Source organism: Callithrix jacchus, chromosome 1 (assembly GCF_049354715.1).
Source record: "Callithrix jacchus isolate 240 chromosome 1, calJac240_pri, whole genome shotgun sequence".
Classification (NCBI taxonomy): domain Eukaryota; kingdom Metazoa; phylum Chordata; class Mammalia; order Primates; family Cebidae; genus Callithrix; species Callithrix jacchus.
This window is the reverse complement of record NC_133502.1, coordinates 200,474,102-200,487,585: the sequence shown is the minus strand read 5'-3', so window position 1 is coordinate 200,487,585 and position 13,484 is coordinate 200,474,102. Positions and strand designations below refer to the sequence as shown.

Sequence of the window (13,484 nt, the reverse complement as noted above, 5' to 3'; positions counted from 1 at the left end):
GCTATAAACTACCATAACTGTTCTTTTTTCCGTATCAATACTATTCACTTACTAAAAAAATATCTAAGGGCATAGAATATGCTGATAACTGCACTGGGTACTGGGGACATCAGGGGACAAAACAGACAAGGCCTCTGGCTCTTCTAATGGACAGCTGGGTGCAACTCTAAAAATACTACTCTGATTTGACAGGATATTTACAAAGTCCTTCCCTACTCTACACAACTATAACACCATTTTCTTCCACCTCTTCCAAACTTATAACAACCTTCACCACACCTCCTCTAAAATATGAATACTTCCTTTGGTAACTCAGCATTCCACTTTACTAAAGAAGGTGTGAACATGTTAATTAGAACTACAGCAGATTTTTAAACTGACTTTACCACTCCTCATGGCCTGTGGCAAATTTCAAGAACTTTTCACAATCCATAAGAACCCTTCCTGGTTCATAACCCTGGTCTCAGATGACTGCTAACACACCCATCCTACCCTCCACTAGAAATCTGAGTCAGATGGTTTAGGAGCAACCATAATGTTGGGAAGCATCTTCAGTGGATCCCTTTATGAGCTTACTTGCTTCCTCTCCTTCTCTGTTTATTTCCTCTGGATTCTTCAATATATCTCTGGATACAGTATAACTCCAATAATTTGGCATCAATTTTATCAGGTGTGTTTCTTGTGCACAAATTAACTTTTGGCAACAAATCTGTTTCCCCTACATAAATCCATTATATTTTAAGAGTTGCTTAATTTGCTTCTCTTTAAGTTTCTCATGCTTCCCCTTCTTCTCCACCTCTTAAATCCTTAAAGATCTATAAACAAAAGCACCCTGAGAAGTCATACTTAATGGGACTTCTGTGGAATACCCACCAACCTAAAGCAAAAGTTCACATGCCTTGCTGACCAGAAACATTCAGGGAGCTTTGTAAGGATGTATTCCCAGGTCCTGTCCTCAGAGATCTTAATTCATCAGGTCCTGCATAAGTTCAAGGAATTTAGGTAGTCCATACTATTTCTAATGATCAGCCTTAAACTAGACAACCACTGAAGAACCTGGGCTATGAGCTGAGAAACTTGGATTCTTTTATCGCTGGCCATTAACTACAAATAGGGCTGTACCACTGTGCTGGTCACTTGAAGTTCTCTGAGTCACCTGAAAATGAGGGAGTAATTGGAGCCAAAAGAGGTCTTCATAGGCAGCCAATCTAAAATTCTAGAATCCTCCAAATTTAGTTTAATATCACATACTATACTGGGCCTCAAAATAGTGTCATTCTGGCTGGGGGCTCACACCTGTTATTTCAACACTTTGGAAGGCCAAGGCAGGCGAATCACTTGAGGTCAGGAATTCCAGACCAGCAAGGCCAACATGGTGAAACTCCAGTTTCTACTAAAAATACAAAAATTGGCCGGGCGCGATGGCTCAAGCCTGTAATCCCAGCACTTTGGGAGGCTGAGGCGGGTGGATCACGAGGTCAGGAGATCGAGACCATCCTGGTCAACATGGTGAAACCCCGTCTCAAAATACAAAAAATTAGCTGGGCATGGTGGCGCGTGCCTGTAGTTCCAGCTGCTCAGGAGGCTGAGGCAGGAGAATTGCCTGGACCCAGGAGGCAGAGGTTGCGGTGAGCTGAGACCGCGCCATTGCACTCCAGCCTGGGTAACAAGAGCGAAACTCTGTCTCAAAAAAAAAAATACAAAAATTAGCCAGCAGTGGTGTCCCACACTTGTAATCCCAGCTACTTGGGAGGCTGAGGTGGGAGGATTGCTAGAACCCGGGAGGCAGAGGTTGCAGTGATCAGAGATCACACTACTGCACTCCAGACTGGGCAGCAAAGCGAGACTCCATCTCAAAAAAAATAAATATATATCATTCCGTAAGCTCTTCTAGCCTACAGGCCCTATAAAGGGAAGACTTTCTGCATGCCATTCTCCTGTCCTACTGAACAGCCCTGAATCTGAAAGGGTATGGTCCCCACCACCTCTCCATGGACAAATCACAAACATTTGACGTTAAAAAAAAAAAAAAAAAAATCATCTCCTGTAATTCAACCTAGGCCTCTCATGGCATTATCATCCACATATGAGAACGCTGAACCTCAACTAGGAAAGTATATGATTTTGGGGTTTGGTTTGGTTGTGAAAAAACAGATGTCACAGGCAGGGTGTGATGGCTCACGCCTGTAATTCCAACACTTTGGGAGGCCAAGGCGGGCGGATCAAGAGGTCAGGAGTTCGAGCTCAGCCAGGCCAATGTAGTGAAACCCGTCTCTACTAAAAATACAAAAATTAGCTGGGCGTGGTGGTGCACACCTGTAGTCCCAGCTACTCGGGAGGCTGCGGCAGAAGAATCCCTTGAACCAGGGAGGCGAAGGTTGCAGTGATCCGAGATCATGCCACATGGCACTCCAGCCTGGGCGACAGAGCAAGACTCCGTCTCAAAAAAAAAAAAAAAAAAAAGACTTCAGAAAACAAAGTGGATATCAAGATACTAGAACAGTAAGAATTTAGGCCTGGGTCTGGAAAGGACATTTGAATTTGAATATCAATACCTAACAGTAATCCATGTGCAAAACTCATAAGTGAGATTATCAAACTCCAGGGGAGTCTATTAATATGACCATAAAATCTACCCCTTAATTTTGACATTAAGTTTTCCAGACCAAAATACTACCGACAATATTATCTTATGGGTCCGGAAATGCCATACAACAAGCAAAATTTCTCCCCCAGAAATAACACTGTAAACAATTGCGGAGCAGTCCGACCAGAGTTCCCTGAGCTACGCAAACTGCCCCCAACCATCCTTCCCACCTAAGTACTACCAGGTCAGGAGGAGGTCCTGCTGCACGATCAGGCGGTCACTCCTCCTTTCCACAAGGCCCAGGCTCGCACCGTGCGCCCCGGGTCTCCCATGACCCCCGACCTCCAGTCTCTGTCAACGACGGACCCCCACAGACCCGGTAGGGGGCGAAGAGCGCACACCCACCTCCCGGGAGTCCGTGGGAATAACCCCGGGCGCTCCGGGGGTACGTCCCACACCCGGAGCCACACGGGCCCATCTCCGACAGGTCCGGGAAGGCAGCCCGAGCCAGGGACCCCGCCTTCCCCGCACCTAGGGTCCGGGCCGAGCTCAGCCGCTGAGCTCCCATTTCCACTCCCACTCCCAGCGCCACCCCCTGGCGGCGACGATGGCCCGGGACGCCCCTCCCCGGGCCCCGCACGCAGTCCCCAGCCCTTCCAGGCCACTGCCTCCTCAGAGGGTGACAGCCGCCTGGCCCGGGCCGAGGCCGAGGCCGGCCCTTCCTCCAGCTCCTCTTCGCCTCCCGAGGAGACAGGGGACGGGGGTGGGCTTCTTACCGGGCAGCAGGACATGGCGAGGTTCGCCACGGCACGGCCTCCTCCTCCGCCACCCCACCAGGCTCCCTGCCAGAGCCGGTGCGGAGCAGCGCCTGAGCCGCTGAGGCGTCTCGTCCGGCAGCTACTCCGCAGCCGCCGCCGCCGCCGCCTTCTCACAACCACAACAACATGGCGGCAGCGGCCACACAGAGCGCGCTCCCGATGCCGAGCCGAGCGACGAGCGGGGACGCGCGCGCACGCTAGGGCGCTGAGCAGGGTGTCCGGGAAAGGAGGCGGGTCTCCCCTGTTGGGCGGGGGCGGGGACTGGACAGGTGGTCACGCCCCAGGAGATGGGCGGGGCTGCAGTCCAGACTAATTCCCGCGGCGAGGGAGAGGCTAGCAAAAAAGCCCAGCGGAGAAAGATGGGCTAGACAGATGGGAAATGGGCGGAGGAAAAGAGATGACAAAAAAAATCTGGAAGAAAACCAAAGGTGGTCCTACAGGTTTATTTAGGAGGCATCTTTTCCAAGCTCTGTAACCCTGGGCAGGACATGGCTCGCTCTACTTACCAGAAAAATACTGGCATCTTTCACCTACAATTGTGATCACGATAAAACCAGTTTAATATAATGTAAGTAAATATAGTGTTTTATAAGTTGTATTCAGAATACACTTTTTCTTTTCTTTCTTTCTTTTTTTTTTTAAGACAGAGTCTGGCTCTGTCACCCAGGCTGGAGTGCAGTGGCACCTGGCTCACTGCAAACCCCCTCTCCTGGACTCAAGCAATCCTCCCACCTCAGCCTCCTGAGTAGCAGGGACTACAGGCACACAACATCATGCCCGGGTAATTTTTGTAGAGATGAAGTTTCTGCCATTTTGTCCAGGCTGGTCTGGAACTCCTGGGCTCCAGCAATTCCCCACGTCGGCCTCCCAAAGCGCTGGGATTACAGGCATGAGCCACCGGGCTCGGTCCAGAATACAATTTCAAACTGATTCAGCTTCAGCTCCTAATCAAAAGCTCAGCGGGAAGAAGTGACTTTTCAAACAAAATAAAAAACAACCACAAAAAAAATTGTGACCTACCCACACTAGCCTGCAGAATTCCACAAACCAGGATTGCGTTACCTTAGGCCCTAACAGATGCACCTCCTCTGAGTTGCATTTTAACATTCTAGCCTTGACTTTTCTGGAAACTGGAAGAACTAGTCAAATGAAATCTATTCCTGCATTTGTTGTAAAGTTTTTTCCATCACACTTTCTGAAATTTATTTTCAATGTTTATTGTCTTTTTCCTCCACTAGAATGTTAAAGCTGCTTGAAGATAAGGATCTTGTTTGTCTTGTTCATCACTATTTCCCCAGCACCTAAAACTGTGCAGGTAAGTAGTAGGCAGTCGAATTTCTCAATTAACAGCTGGCTGGGCACAGTGGCTCACACCTGTAATCCCAGCACTTTGGAAGGCCAAGGCAGGTGGATCAGCTGAGGTCAGGTATTAGAGACCAGCCTGGCCAACATGGTGAAACCCTGTCTCTACTAAATATACAAAAATTAGCAGGGTGTGGTGTCAGGAGCCTGTAATTCCAGCTACTCAGGAGGCTGAGGCAGGAGAATTGCTTGAACCCAGGAGGCGGAGGTTGCAGTGAGCTGAGATCGAACCACAGCACTCCAGCTTGGGCAACAGAGCAAAACTCTGTCTCAAAAAAAAAACAGAAACAAAACAAACAAACAAACTAACAGCTAACATTTATTTATACAACTCATCTAGTTGAATCTTCACAACTTTAATAGGTAGACATCGTTATCTCCACGTTACAGATAAAGAAAGTGAAGCACAGAATAAATTGCTCATATTAAAACAAAATTCAAACCCAAACAAGCAGACCAAAAAAAAAAAAAAAATCTGTGTTCTCATCCACCAGGCTGTACTGCCCAATGCATGACACAGTAGCCTGAAATAAAATCTCAAGTAAGAAATTACTTTAGGCCGGGCACAGCGGCTCATGCCTGAAATCCCAGCACTATAGGAGGCCGAGGCAGGTAGATTGCTGGAGCTCAGGAATTCGAGACTGGCCTAGGCAACAAGGCGAAATCCCATCTCTACAAAAAATACCAAAAAACTGGCCAGGCATAGTGGTGCACATCTGTAGTCCCAGCTATTTGGGAGGCTAAGGGAGAGGATGGCTTGAGCTTGGGAGGCAGAGGTTGCAGTGAGCCCTGATTGTGCCACTGCATCTCCAACCTGAGCGTCAGAACGAGAAAAAAGAAAGAACGAAAGAAATTACTTTAGAGTTCAAAGCTTGGAAAGCCCTTGCTTTACTATGAGGAAAAACGGTGTGTTTCCTATTTTCTGATAACTGTTATGCAGCTGATTGTGTCTCTCTTTTCACTCTGGCTTCCAGAAAGCCCAGCTCTGGACTGGGCTCCTCTTGCCCCTTAAGGTCCACTCTTGCCTCAACTTTGCACCTTTATTTATATGTGGCTGTCCGATTTTCCCTTTCTGTTGTATGACTACAGACTTTATGGAATGGGAAAAGAAATAGTAAATACACAAAATTGATGAATGACTTAAAGTTTTTATTTTATTTTTTATATTTTATTTTATTTTGAGACAGGGTCTCAGCCAGGTGCGGTGGCTCACGGCTGTAATCCCAGCACTTCGGGAAGTGGAAGTGGGCAGGTCACGAGGTCAGGAGTTTGAGAACAGGCTGGCCAGCATGGTGAGACCCTGTCACTACTAAAATTACAAAAAATTAGCCAAGCGTGGTGGTGTGTGCCTGTATGCCCAGCTACTCCAGAGGCTGAGTCAGGAGAATCACTTGAACCCTGGAGGTGAAGGTTGCAGTGAGTGGACATCCTGCCACTGCACTACAGCCTGGGAGATAGAATGAGACTCTGCCTCAAAAAAAACAAAACAAAACAAACAAAAAAAAAGAGAGAGAGAGACAAGATCTCACTCTGTTGCCCAGGCTGGAGTGCAGTGACTTGATCTCTGCTCACTGCAACCTCTGCCTCCCAGGGCTCAAGCCATCCTCCTACCTCAGCCTCCTGAAAAGCTAGGACTACAGGTGTGTGCCACCACACCTGGCTAATTTTTGTATTTTTCATAGAGATGGAGGGCAGGTCTCACTATGTTGCCCAAGCTGGTCTTGAACTCCTGAGTTCAAACGATCTGTCTGCCTCGGCCTCGAAAAGTGCTGGGATTACAGGTGTGAGCTGCAGCACCCAACCTTAAACTTTAAAAATTAAGGAAAGAAAGAAATAAAAGGACTTTCCAACCTGTTTTTTCCCATCGTCTCACAAACTAAGGTTTTAAAAGGACTTTCCAACTTGTTTTTCCCATTGTCTCACAAACTAAGGTTTTCTCATCAGCCACCAAGACCCGGTGCAGGGAAATTCCCCTGCTCCGTGAAAAGCCATAGGATGAACTTCCACAGGTGGGTGGCCTCTGATTGGACTGAAGCTAGCACCTGACTCCAGGACAGCCCACCCATAGGCTACCTAGCTCCCAATGCGATGGCACAGGGCAAAGAGTTCTGCCAATAGGCAGTCAGCATCCACTCAGCCAATCCCACAGCTCCCCAGGAATTCACAATGGGAGAGCGAAGGAGATGGCATGTAATTTTGGGCCTCTTTTTAGAGGCCAGAATATCATCATGTTTGCCTTTTAATCTGGTATAAGTAATCTTCAATTTAATCTTCAACCAGTATTTGGGACATGGGAGAAATTTCTCTATGCCCATGAAATCACACTATTTGCACCTTCTCATCTTCATAATAGCTAAGGTGGATTGGAATGAGTGGCTACTCACAGACCAGATATTAGCACACTATAACCTCAAACTTCCAGGCTCCAGTAGTCCTCCTGCCTCGGCTTCCCTACTGGGTCTAGAGGCGTTCACCACAGCAACCGGCTGGATTTATTTTAATTGTGGCTCGCACTATGTGAGCACTTTACAGGTAAATCTAATGTAATCTTAGGCCGGCCACAGTAGCTCACACCTGTAGTCCCAGCACTTTGGGAGGCCGAGGCAGGCAGATCACCTGAGGTCAGCAGTTTGAGACCAGCCTGACCAATATGGTGAAACTCAATCTCTGCTAAAAATACAAAAATTAGCTGGGCATGGTGCTGGGTGTCTGTAATCCCAGCTACTCAGGATGAAAATTGCTTGAACCCAGGAGGCAGAGGTTGCAGTCAGTCAAGATTGTGCCACTGCTCTCCAGCCTGGGTGACAGAGTGAGACTCTGTCTCAAGTAAAGGTCAGGATTTAAATCCAGATGATGTGACTCCAAGTACATGCTTGTCAGCTTTATACTATGCCTCATCCCACTGCTGCCCACCTGCTTACCTTTAAGTCAGACTTTAGTAAATTATTTATAAATAAGAAAGAGAAAACTGCAGCATGGCCTTGAAAACTCACCTCAAGAGGAAAGGCCTAAGGAGACACAATAGAAAGAAAGCTGGTCTGTGTCTAAAGACTTAAATTTGAATCTTGACACCTCCACATACCGGCTTCTGATTTCCCTTTTCTACGTGTCAGTTTCCTCATTGCCCTGTAGGGTGGTAATCACTAACCTACTTACCTTACAGAAGCATGTTAGGGTTCTTTGAGGTAATGGGTTCGAGAATGTTTTATATCCCCTGAAAAGCCCAACCAGTGGACAGGATCCTTGTGTGCTTTGGCTGAAGACAAAGACCCCCAGCTTTGTGCACTGAGTCAAGGAAAGAGGGGAACCAACCCAGGCATCATCTCACTGTCCTATTTCTCATGTGAGGTCGTCTACCTGCCTGACCTTCTCCTCCGCCTCCTCCTGATGTCTTTTCAGCCTTGCTCCCCCTCCTGTCTTCAAAGCTGAAAATGTTCTTCCATCTGCACAGGGACTCTGAAATAGCCTAAAACAAATGGAAAAGCTGATTGGAGGTTGGAAGCTTCCTGAAGTCATGCAGGACCCCTGAAAGGCAAGGGTCCCGCAACCTCCCAAAATGCAGACTTCCTAACATGTCTCTCATTTCAGTGAGCACCTTGTGTGAATTAGCCCATAATCCCTTCAGCGTCTCCTTAATATCCTAATCCAGCTAGCAGACAGGAGTAACTATGATTTTCAGACTTTGAGGAACAATCTGCCACGGGTCAGACAGAAACTAGAGTTGAATCATGTTGCTATGATTCAATGTCTCCTGGGATTTTCTAAACACCATACTGCAACCCTACTGTAGGGAAGGGTAATTTCAACTCTGATTGAGCCTAGAGCAGTGATTCTCAAAGCATAGTCCACAGGTCCCTGGAGGGTCCTGAAACTTTTTCAGGAGTCTAGTTGGGTCAAAACTATTTTCAAAGACCAGGCACTGTGGCTCATGCCTATAAACTCAGCACTTTGGGAGGCTGGGGAGGACGGATCACATGAGGTCAGGAGTTTGAGACCAGCCTAGCCAACGTAACAAAACCCTCTCTCTACTAAAAATACAAAAATTAGCTGGGCATGATGGCCGGCACATGTAATCCCAGCTACTCAGGAGGCTGAGGCAGGAGAATTGCTTGAACCCAGGAGGTGGAGGTTGCAGTGAGCCAATATTGTGCTACTACACTCCAGCCTGGGCAACAAAGTGCAACCCCGCCTTAAAATAAATAAATCCACACATACATACATACATACTATTTTCATAATATTAAGAAATTATTTGCCCTTTTTACTGTGTTGACATTTGCACTAATGGGGCAAAAGCAGTGGTGGTAAAATCAGTGTCACTTTATCACAAATCCAGGCAGTGATATGCTATGTACTAGTAGCCATTGTACTCTTCACTGGCATACACTGGTAGTAAATAAAATGCCAACTTCACTTAAGAAAATTATTGATGAGGCCAGGCATGGTGGCTCATGCCTGTAATTCCAACACTTTGGGAGGCCTAAGTGGACAGATCACCTGAGGTCAGGAGTTCAAGACCACCCTGGCCAACATGGTGAAAACCCATCTTTACTAAAAATACAAAAATTAGCTGGGCGTGGTGGTGCACACCTGTAACCCCAGCTACTCAGGAGGCTGATGCAGGAGAATCACCAGAACCTGGGAGGTGGAGGTTGTGGTGAGCTGAGATCACACCATTGCACTCCAGCCTGGGCAACAAGAGTGAAACTTCGTAAAGAAAGAAAGAAAGAGAGGAAAAAAAAAAAAAGAAAGGAAAATTGCAAACATGTTAAAAAACAATGCCATTCTTTTCATGAAATTTTTTGTTTGATAAAATGTAGGTTTTTCCATAAAAATACATCATTTATGTTAACATGTCATGGATTTACAATAATATTTTTAAAATAATGTCATTTTTTAACTATTAGCAAACTAAATTCAACAGCATATTAACAAGATTATTCACCAAGATGAAGTGGGATGTATCCCTGGGATTCAAGGATGGTTCAAAGTATACAAATCAATAAATGTGATACACCACATTAACAGAGTGAAGGCCAAAACCATCCTATCATCTCAATAGATACAGAAAGGGCACTTGACAAAATTCAGTATATTTTCATGATAAAAATCTCAGCAAATTAGGTATAGGAGAAATGTATCCCAACATAATAAAGCCCATGTATGACAAGCCCATAGCTAAAATACTCAATGGCACAAAGCTGAAAACTTTTTCGCTAAGATCAGGAATAAGTTAAGGGCCCCTACTCTTACCACTTCTATTCAACATAGTACAGGAAATCCTAGCCAGAACAATTAGGAAAGAGAAAGAAATAAAAGGCATCCAAATCAGTAGGGAAGATGTTAAATATTCTCTGTTTACAAGCAACATGATGTTACATATGGAAAACCCTAAAGACTCCACCAGAAAATCATTAGAACTAATAAACAAATTCAGTCAAGTTTCAGGATGCAAAATCCGCACACAAAGATTAGTAGCATTTCTGTATACTAACAACATAACAACAAATTATCCAAAAAAGAAATCAAGAAAACAATCCCATTCACAAAGGCTACCAAAAAAAAAAATACTTAGGAATTAATTTAACCAAGGAGGTAAAAGAGCTGCACACTAAAAACTATAAAACACTGATAAAAGAAACTGAACAAGACAAATAAATGGAAAGATATCCCTTGTTCATGGAGTGAGAGAATTGATCTTGTTAAAATATCTGTATTACCCAATGCCAGCCTATCAAAATTCCAACGACAGTTTTGACAGAAATTTTTTAAAAATTCTAACATTCATATGAACCACCAAAGACTGAATAGCCAAATCAGTCTTGAACAAAAAGAACAAAACCAGGGGACCGATCCAAGATGGCTGATCGCTAACATCTCGGGACTGCAGCTCTCAGTGAAGGCGCGGAGAACTAGACGACGCCACACTTTCAGACAAATTCTGGTCGCTCACGGAGCAGAAGATCCCCAGTGGAGGAATCACATGGGTGGCCAGCGCAACTTTCATGGCCGGCGCAGCAGTTCCGCCAGCGCCTTGGCGCGGCAGCTCTCGGAGCAGAGTAAACAGGTTCAGAGGACCCACAAGGGCCCCCAGCACGACACCAGAGCCTGGCGCAGCGGCTGTGACGACACCTCGGCGCGCCAGTGCTCGGCATAGAGGCGCAGAGTGAACAGGACCGGCTCCCCTTCTGAGCGAGGTTTGGAGCCCCGGGAAGGCAGAGTCGCCCACTACGGACACAAGAAGGAAGCCAGACAAGAGAATCCTGGGCAGAAAAGCACCATCAGTTTTAACGCCGCTGCTCTGGCCCTGGGAACTAACAACCTGGACGTCCACTCAAGAGACCTAATCTGAAAGTTGGTAAATTCAAAGACCACAGGAGGATAAACTTACAATGACGGGAAGAAACCAGCGTAAAAAAACTGAGAATACTCAAAGTCAGAATGCCTCTCCCTCTAAAGATGATCACAGTTCCACATCAACAATGGAACAAGGCTTGATGGAGAATGAGCGCATCCCAATGCTAGAATATCGCTTCAGGGAATGGATAATAACAAACTTCAGTGAGTTAAAAGAACATGTTGTAGCCCAACGTAAAGAAACTAGGAACTTTGAAAAAAAGTTTGATGAAATCCTATTGAGAATAGACAACTTAGGAGTATGAGTGAAATAATGGAACTGAAGAATACAATACAGGAACTCCGAGAAGTTTGCACAGGTTTAAACACTCGAATTGTTCAAGCAGAAGAAGGGATATCAGAGGTCAAAGTCCAACTTAATGAAATAAAATGTGAAGAAAAGATTAGAGAAAAAAGGATAAAAAGGAATGAGCAAAGTCTCCAAGAAATGTGGGACTATGTGAAAAGACCAAATCTACGTTTGATAGGTGTACCTGAATGCGACGGAAAGAATGAATCCAAGATGGAAAATACCCTTCAGGAAATAAATTTTCCTAAACTAGCAAAGCAGGTCAATATTCAACCCCAGGTAATACAGAGAACACCACAAAGATATTCCTCAAGAAGAGCAACCCCAAGGCACATAATCGTTAGATTCACTAGGGCTGAAACGAAGGAGAAAATACTAAGGGCAGCCAGAGAGAAAGGTCAGGTTACCCACAAAGGCAAGCCTATCAGACTTACAGCAGATCTCTCAGCAGAAACTCTACAAGCCAGAAGAGAGTGGGGGCCAATATTCAACATCCTCAAAGAACAGAACCTTCAGCCCAGAATTTCATATCCAGCCAAACTAAGCTTCACAACTGAAGGAAAAATAAAATCTTTTATGAAAAAGCAAGAACTCAGAGATTTTATTACCACCAGGCCTGCTTTACAAGAGCTTCTGAAAGAAGCATTATACACAGAAAGAAACAACCAGTATCAGCCCTTCTAAAAATATACCAAAAAGTAAAGAGCACCAACATAAAGAAGAATTTACACCAACGAATGGATAAAACAGCCAGTTAACATCTAATGGCAGTAACCCTAAATTTAAATCGACTAAATCCCCCAATCAAAAGACACAGCCAAAACCCAATGGCATGTTACATCCAGACCTGTTTCACAGGCAAGGATACACAAAGACTCAAAACAAAGGGATGGAGAAAGATTTACCAACCAAATGGAGAGCAAAAATAAATAAATTAATTAATTAAAAGCAGGAGTTGCAATTCTTGTATCGGATAAAATAGATTTTAAAGCAACAAAGATATAGTGGTAAAAGGATAAATGCAACAACAAGAGCTAACAATCCTAACACCCAGATACATAGAGACTTAGACACAGTGAGACAGAAAATTAATAAGGATATCAAGGACTCGAACTCAGATCCGGAACAAGTAAACTTAATAAATATTTATAGAGCTCTCCACTTCAAATACACAAAATAAACATTCTAGTCAATACCACATCACACGTACTCATAGGTTTAAATGAAACATTGATTGGCCGTTATTAATACCCATTTTTTTTTAAGAATAAAGCAATATTTCCACTCACTCTCCCTCTTTCTCTTCCTCTTTCTTCCTCTCCTTTACTCATTTTTTTCTTTCCTTCACCAAAAAAAAAAAAAAAAAAGAACAAAACCAGATGTATCACACTACCTGATTTCAAAATAACAAAGCTATAGTAATCAAAATATCATGGTGCTGGCATAAAAACCGACATAGAAACCAATGGAACAGAACAGAGAGGCCACAGGTAAATCCAGACATTTACAGCCAATTGATTTTTAACAAAGATGCCAAGAACATAATGGAGAAAAGACAGTCTCTTCAATAAATGGTGCTGGAAAAACTATATTAATATGCAGAAGAATGAAATTAGACCTTCATTTCACACCATATACAAAAATCAACTCAAAATGGATTAAAGATTTAAATATAAGACCTGAAATAAAAACTACTAGAAGAAAACATAAAAGCTTCATAACATTGGTCTGGGAAATGATTTTTTGGATATGACTCCAAAAGCACAGGCAACAAAAGCAAAAAGAGACAAATGGGACTACATCAAACTAAAAGCTTCTGCCCAGTAAAGAAAACAACAGAGTAATGAGATAAACTTTTTTTTTTTGAGACAGAGTTTCGCTCTTGTTACCCAGGCTGGAGTGCAATGGTGCGATCTCCACCTCCTGGGTTCAGGCAATTCTCCTGCCTCAGCCTCCTGAGTAGCTGGGATTATAGGCACGTGCCACCATACCCAGCTAATTTTTTGTATTT

The 13,484-nt window shown here is 44.5% G+C and overlaps 1 protein-coding gene and 1 long non-coding RNA gene across 49 annotated transcripts in view; one reads left to right on the top strand and one right to left on the bottom strand.

The window, feature by feature from the left end:
• Positions 1-3,555, bottom strand: part of MTMR3 (myotubularin related protein 3) — a 132,030-nt gene extending 128,475 nt beyond the window's left edge. For all 48 annotated transcript variants that reach the window (XM_078337825.1, XM_078337891.1, XM_078337914.1 and 45 more), the window contains exon 1: positions 3,364-3,555. The gene's annotated coding sequence lies outside the window, so the exon portion shown is untranslated. The remainder of the gene's footprint in view (positions 1-3,363) is intronic.
• Positions 3,556-3,704: 149 nt separating this feature from the next.
• The window catches only part of LOC128928812 (uncharacterized), a 29,082-nt gene continuing 19,302 nt past the window's right edge, over positions 3,705-13,484 (top strand). Inside the window, exons 1-2 of the long non-coding RNA XR_008474406.2 lie at positions 3,705-3,973; positions 4,644-4,720. This is a non-coding gene — a long non-coding RNA (uncharacterized LOC128928812). The remainder of the gene's footprint in view (positions 3,974-4,643; positions 4,721-13,484) is intronic.